This window comes from Saccostrea cucullata, unplaced genomic scaffold (genome assembly GCF_032062105.1).
Source record: "Saccostrea cucullata isolate Sc308-1 unplaced genomic scaffold, CSIRO_AGI_Scuc_v1 ctg4401, whole genome shotgun sequence".
NCBI classification, from domain to species: Eukaryota; Metazoa; Mollusca; class Bivalvia; order Ostreida; family Ostreidae; genus Saccostrea; species Saccostrea cuccullata.
This window is the reverse complement of record NW_026931318.1, coordinates 18,415-26,616: the sequence shown is the minus strand read 5'-3', so window position 1 is coordinate 26,616 and position 8,202 is coordinate 18,415. Positions and strand designations below refer to the sequence as shown.

At 31.9% G+C, this 8,202-nt stretch overlaps 1 long non-coding RNA gene across 1 annotated transcript; it reads left to right on the top strand.

Annotated features, from left to right (window-relative positions):
• The first annotated feature begins 4,330 nt into the window (after positions 1 to 4,330).
• Positions 4,331 to 7,856, top strand: LOC134232159 (uncharacterized). Its single transcript, XR_009984725.1, has 3 exons — positions 4,331 to 4,374; positions 6,416 to 6,491; positions 7,750 to 7,856. It is a non-coding gene; the product is annotated as an uncharacterized LOC134232159 (long non-coding RNA).
• Positions 7,857 to 8,202: the final 346 nt, after the last annotated feature.

Here is an 8,202-nt window from a genome sequence, read left to right as displayed (position 1 = left end):
GCCCCGAAACACCTTATTTACCAAGCTTAAGTTGTAAAGCATCAAAAAAGGAATTTATTTCTCAAGTTTGATAAATATGTAGGGACCTTAATTTACTAGATCTTGACCTTAAGACAGCGGAACATTAACTGGTAGGATTGGAAATATGCAGCTTTTATTGATCGATTTGTCTGTAACAGATGGAAATGGCGTAATCTGCATATTTCCAAACTTGTCAGTTAATGTTCCGCGACTTATGAGGCCGTACTGTAGTCACCTTTTTAATTATGGATTTTTTTTCTCTCAATTGACTCTGACCCAAACAAATGTCCCATGGAGTTTTACTTAAATGAGGAATCTATTGACAAGTTATTAAAACAAGGATATCAATAATACTGTTTAACTTCGTCCTTTGTAGGTTCTATGGCCAATACAAAATCTTGTTTGCAAATTTAACTTTCAAGATTTACATTTCCAATAAATATCCAGCATGATTTCTTTACAAAATAAAATGCAGTTGATTTTTTCATGACTTTCATTACATATTTACCACGAATAATCATGAATGTCTACATTGTTAAGTCATAATACTGTACTTGACATTAAAAAAAAATTAGTACACTCTGTGAAAATGTATGGCAAGTCATCAGAAAAATAATGTAAATATAAAAAATGAATTTAATTTTTGAAGATCCATTAGGTGTATGAACTATTCTTCACGCCGGCATATTTATCATGAAGCGCTGACGCGCTTCATCAAATATGCTGGCGTGAAATGTCGTAGTACATAATCACATGAATCTTCAAATATTAAATTCATTTCTTAAATATTATTACAACAAGCAAATAAGGATTGTTACCGATGGATATATCAAAATCTATTTCAAATAACTAAACCACATACAGCAAAACTCGTTTAGTACGAACACGGATATTGCGAATTTACGGATATAGCGAAGTCATCTTGGATCCCCAGATATATGAATTTAGTGATTTTCTTATACGGTTATAACGAATTACGGATATAGCGAAGTAATTTCACAGGTCCCAGTGACTTCGTTATAACCGAGTTTTACTGTAGACATATCTAAACAAAAACATGATTATCGGCCTTATTTAATATCTATACCATTAGGATGAAATCAACAAAAGTAAAAAATTAAGAGTTCTTGGGCTTGAGATAAAAGATACCACAGAGTCTGGCACATCTGTTTCATACTTGAATATTTTATTTGAAAAAGACGTTAATGGTAATCTAACAACCAAGCTCTATGATAAACCTGATGACTTTTACTTTTTAATCGTTAACTTTCCTTACTTATGCAGCAATATACCTTCATCACCTGCATAAGGAATGTATATATCTCATTTGATTGATACGCAAGAGCAACCTCTACGTATGAAAAATTTCTAAAACGAGATTAATTATTGAAAAGCAAGTTGATGAAACAAGAATATCAGCCGTCTCGTTTAAAGTCTTCATTTGGTAAGTTCTATGGTCGATAACTAAACTTTGTCAGCAAATACAATTTATCATTGAATCAAATGGTGACATACGTTTGTCTTTAAATTGTTAGTCCATTATTTATACACTGAATTGACGACAATTTTTTCCGTTATTTCCCGATCATGACAACGAGCACATGGAGACCGGTCCTAAGGATGAGAGCGTGTAACCCGAGGTCCCGTGTCGCAGTAAGTGTTCTCACAAAAGAGATCCCTCCATGTTCAATGGCCCCGAGTGCCAAGTATAGGACAAAGGGGGGGGGGGGGTTCGAGAAGGCCGTTTATCGGCCCACTTATTTTCAAAAATAATTTCAATTTATTTTTTCAAATTAAGTTTAGAATTTAAGATGAATATCTTAATTTTTGTTGTTAATATTTCAAAAGTTAATATGAAATAAATTCACACCGTTATTGACACAAACTTAGATGTACCCATAAATGCTTTAATAGAGATGTTGAGATCTCAAACGTGTACGCCTACATGTACGTGTGTCTATACTTTGACGTACACGTACACATTTCTTGTAATTTTTCTGTTGAGATTTTAATGACGTGTAACAGCACGTGTACACCGCGATCGCTGTCTATGTGTTTACTATTTAAAAGGTTTGTCGCTTCATTTTGATTTGAGTTAGTAAGCAAAACATGATAAAAATAAATGCTTGTAAAACTAAACATCCTAAATAATAGTTTACAACTACATGTATCACTTCATAACTACAAGTTTTCAATTACGTGTAGATGTCATTTTACAAGTTTTAAGAACGTGTAGCAATCTTTACGTCACTAAAATTGATGACGTTATACACACGGAATTTAGGTTATTCCCCTACTAGACGTACCCGAACACTTACACGTTTGAAATCTCAACCTCTCTAATATCAGGTCATGGGAAAATATAAGAGGGTGGTATTTATGAATCGATGTTTAGAATATGAAGTGCATGAGGGACACTCACCTTGATTTGCCCAGTTGTTAGATATACCCTGCACACTTATATCTTACAATATGATGAGTGTCGCATGTGCACTTCATATCCAAAAATTGAAAATTGTCTAAAAACTGCATACCTAAAATTAGAACCTTCTGGTTACTTGATCATACACCAGGTAAAAATACTAACCCCAAAGTAGCATATTTTTTTGTTAAATCAAAGATAATTCTCGAAAATATTAACAAGAGAATATATTTTTGGATACTGTCTTTATCTCCATACTTATTTCGTCGTCAGCATATAACGTTCTAACGTCAAATTTTAGTTCAACTACACGGACTAGGGGGAGTTTTCTTAATACCGTCAGCATTAGCGTTCCCAGCTAAAAAAAATCTAAGCAGATATTCTTTATATCGTCTACTCTCCTGATCCAGTGATTCCTTGTCACCTTTCGGGTTTCAGATGCTGTATTTTAAACTTATATGTTTCGTGGTCAATGTTTTTAAAGTAAGTTAAAGTTTATTTAGCAATGCTGCTATAGTACTTGAGGACCAGACATGCTTCATGATACATCTTCGGATGCACGGTACAAGACTTGTTTCAGATGCAGGGTCTGACTTACATTTCATGGATGAATGCTTAGAGTAAAAGGTTGACCAAACATGCAGTAAAGATACATTTAGTGTTGCACATTACCAGAAATGGTCCAAATACCGGACCTTACTTATATTTTCTGATTGATTGAACTTAAGAAGTGCATTCTTTAACGTTCTGTATCAAACATATACATGTTTCAACAAATTTATAATATAAGCCTTTTTATCGAATAGAAACCCTTGATCCAAACTGCTAGAGAAGGTTTGTTATGTTTTTCCATGTGGTTGATATTTATGTAGGGAACGTGAATTTTTTAAGACTAAATTTTGATTGATAGGTTTCTGCAGGATTTGGGATTTAACACATATCTTTGGCATTTATAAATGTTTTTGAACTGCGATCTGGACTAGCATTTAATCAATGAAGTCCAATAAATGTAACTAGAATTGGTGAAGCAAGAGCAGTGGGATGCAAGAATTTTTAAGATCATGGTCCTTGCCTAGTTTCTGTTGTTGAGAACATAATGCGTATCTTTAAGTTGTTAACTATACTTCTAACTTTCAGAATGAAATGGAGACACTCAATCTATTTATGTGTTTTTTTTATCATTTGGCTCTTTATTTGAGTGAGCTATGCATGACCGATTCTAGTTCTCTACCTCCAAGCATAACCTAGTTTTAATTTAAAAAAAAAACATACCATGTAAATTCCATACCTCCGCAAAAAATCATTGAAACAATATTATCTATTAATTATCAAGATTAGCTCATTAACCAAACCTTAGCACATAACCCGGTATTTACAAGCATTTCGAAAAAGAATTTGGACCCCCCCCCCCCCATTCACAAAAACATAATACCGTCAATAATACATTTCAGACAAAAAAAAATAAGCTTATTAAGTTAAAATCTGCAAGCAAGCGTTTATAGGGAAAAGTACGAAACCAAATGGGACAAACTGAAGGACAGAGGGACGGACACGTCCGTGTATACGAGAGTGCATTTATTGGGTATTTTGCCTGCCAAGATTGTACTTATTGGGTACTTTTTGCTTATTGGGTATACCCAATAAGAAGTGTCGCTGAATATGCTTAAAACACCCTAATTGGGTATTTGAAGGTTAGTAACCAACAAAACTTTGACACGACGATTTGTCCAAAAAAGTGTCTAAAAAAGTTGCTTTCACGGACGCACCGTGTTTTTTTGTTTCAGTTTTACATTCCGAACTCTAAATTCTCGAGAGTTCCGAAAATCAACTTCGGTTGATCCTGATCATAACAACGTTTGTTTTCATGGAAAAAATATGGCGACTAAGAAACACTTAATGTCAACAAGATTTTCTGATTGAAAAGAGAAAAGGTAAGTTTATTCGATTAATATTTATCCAATGCTGGGTTCTTGTTTAAGGAAAATAGATTTTAATGTAATTTTGAAAACAATTGTGCACAAAATTAAAATAGATATATCGGAACAATTAATCCTAAGTTGCACTTGTTTGTATTTTGAATTTTCTCTGTCTCTTTAACTCTGGAGGGCGAGAAGTATTTAGTAAATGATCGTATATTGTTAGATAATCTTTAATAAATCGAAAGTGTTTATTATTTAATTTTTATATCATAACCAACTAAGTATGTTCTGACAATGTATATTGGAAAGGGAAATGAAAATTTTAACAATCGTGTGTTCATAAATCAGCTGTAAATTATCGGTTCATGTAGACAGTATTACAATCGCAAAGTGAGCTGAGATGGTGATAAATGGGATAATTGACAACAACTAAATAATTGTATGTGAGTTTATCTCATCTGATATGCAACTTAAGAGATTCATTGTATTATTGAAAAACTGTCAGTCAAAACAGTGCTTCTTTCTGTCTTTGATTTTGAGTGTCTGCTTTATTTTGATTTTTTTTAAATTATTGTTTTTCTCATATGTTTTAATCAATTTAAAACAATACTGAAATTGATATAGGGCTACTATAACTATTTCAAATGATGGGTGTTTAATTAGCATCGCGCTACACCCGGGGCTTCCAATTTTGAGGATTGGAGTAAGTGGTCTTCTGCACTGAGGAATCCCCTTGGGCTATTAGGAATTTTAAAATACACATGTAATTCATGAAAAGCACCACCGGTATTTTCACTCTTTTTTGCTATTAAATTCCCTAATATGGAAATATTCCAGACAGCATGCTCATATTATTCATAAATCTCTACAACTGCATCCATTATGCATTACTACAAGACTGATTTACTTAAAAACAATCTTTTATTTTATAATTTGAATTCCCCCCTTTCCTTTGTTTAATATAGCAATATTTGCATGTACATGTATGCCTCACAGATATCTCATTATTAAATTATATACATTCACTCAATCAGCTCAATGATAAGTGTCATGCAATTATTATGTAGCGTTTTTTAAAAGCCATATATGGCGTAACTGATCAAAAAATATATTTTTGAAAAATACAAAATTAAGTACAGAAATATAGTTAATACATTTAAATTAAAGCTTTTCATTCAATTCGGAGCACGGAGAACACCTCGTTTTATCTAATTATACGATTGTATCTTCTCTGTAATGTGTTATTTAAATCTTTTGTATTTTCTTCCAAGTCGGAGAAAATTCCGAGAATCCAAATTAAATTTAGTTATCTTTATGATGCAATTGACTTAGATTTTGTAATTTACGGAAAAATTCTATCTTAATCATGTTTATATAAAGTAATGATACAAATAATAAGTTCTTATAATTTTAGTCTAATAATTTTCATTGTACATACTCCATATATGGCTTTAAATGATTCAAGATGAAAACAAAATGATTTTTGCTTCGTTTTAATTAGACGAACTAGTGAATGACCAGAAAAGGAATATTTAATTTTTTTTTTCATTTTTTTTAAATCATTAATTTATATATGATTAAATTTTACTAGCGAAAATTAAATTAAACTTTAATTTTAAAAAGAATCATCTGTAGTTAATACCCTGACTTTTTTGCACGATGAACTTTTTTTCAATGTTACTTTTTAATTTTTGCCTCTATATTTGGGCTTGTCACTTTTTACTCGGGGATAGTACCGGTTACTTATATTGCCACATAGCTGTGGATTAGTACTTGATTTCCTTTATTGAACAGCGATGACTATGATTTTAATAGCACAAAAAGCTAATGGGTTTACGCATGTGAATTTATATGATTAATACTTACTTGTGATTTTAGGATAACTGGAGATAATGATACCTTTTTTTCCATTGATATTACATAAATATAATCCTAAGTATTATGTTACATGTACAATAAATTGGTTTAGAATTTTTTTTATAAAAGTAATCAATAATTGCAATGGAAATTAAAACCATAATTATGTTCATTGAGGATTTTCAATATGTAACAGGTCAAACAGGAACTTCAATTGTGAACATTGCAGAGAACACACTCATCAGAAGATGACCCTCAGAAATAGGAGAATTGTAAGTAATTAGTAAAATGAACAAGAATACTTCATGCCAACCATAAGATTTTTAGAGACATTTTCGCTTCTTAATTAGAAGAGATAAAGAGAAAAACTTGTACATACTACATAACTACTAGGCAACCATCCTTTAACTGCAGGAAAGCTTTTGGTATGTGCAATACAGCTACATAAAACCTCTTTAGTATTCATATTAAGTTTGAGAAAGTACCTTAGTATTTTTTCTAGTGTTTGCCAACATTTTCATGCACACTGTTTGCTTGTTTGTACTATCATTTTATTTTAAATTCTTCAGATGCCCTTTACCTTTGCCAGTTTTGAATCATTTGTTTTAAGGGCATCTGAGGGTTGGTTCCAGAACTTAATTAATTGTAAAGTAAATACTGGGGTACAATACGGTCATAGGTTATGTTAATACATGTATAACATTTTGTTCTGATAGAGGTGGCATACAGGAAAAGAAACAATACTAGATATCACTTCAAAGGAATAAAACAGCTTCATCTTGTAGGTGTATTTTATTTAAGGATCACTACTTCATGTCTGATGTGCTGAAAGTTATTCATAATCTGTTTGACTGTAATTTTTCATATTTTCAACTTCTATCCAGCTTAGTCAATTTTGATTAAATTTTGTGCAAAGCATACCCCAGGAAGGGGGAATGGATTGTCAAGTGTGTCTCTGTCCCTGTCAATATAATTTCAAAGCAGTTAGTAAGGTTTGCGTCAATTTTAAATCCTCTTTAGCAGAACCATTGTGCTAAAAACAATACTAATGAGAAAGCTTTATTGTTAAGTGTAGAGATGTTTTTGAAGATTATGTACCCCTAATGTACTGATAGTGTTACATTAGAAGTCTAAAATTTGCAAGGAATAGGTGTAAAATCTTTTTAAAATCTCCTTCTTAACAATCAGAAACTAACAAACTGTCTAACTAATGTGCAACATCGTTTTTTGTGTTGAATGATGATTCCGTTTTGATAAAATTATGGCAGATGGGGGGTAGGATGAAGATGCAGTTAGACATAGAAGAAACAAAAAAGAGTTGATAGAATTTAGTTTTTCTTCCATTTTATTTATAAATACATATTTCTGAATACGAAATATACTTCTCCTTCTTGGTTGGGTTTGCCACCGAAATATACTTCTCCTTCTTGGTTGGGTTTGATCAACATAAAGGGTGATCTTGCTGTAAGAAAAACATGTTTTACTAGTATACGGCAAAGATGCCAAAGAAATGACTTTATCTAATTGCAGAATGAATAAAATGGACAGAGGCAGAACAGAAGGAGATGCATGAAATGGGGAATATTTCAAAGATTGCCTGAGCATAACCACTGCTACTGGATAAACATATGGCAATATAAAAGAGCAGGGTCAATGGACATGATGGAGGTATCATACAGTATAGGCCATGAGAGACCCTGAAGAAGAAAGTATTGAACAGAAACAAAAATAAAACCATTTTGAATTTATTGAAATATAGGATCAAAGTCTTACATGTAAAATTTGGGCATGTAATGACTTTTCTCTAGCTCCAAGACATAACAGTGATTATTTGATTTCATATCTTTATTCATATCTATATTATTATTTATCCCGATTTGTCGAAAAGATTTGGACATAGTGCATCAATTATTTTAAAGTTTTGATACAACGATTTCATTCATTGTACTTGTAACTGAGTTTTCTGGTGCGACACTGTTTTAT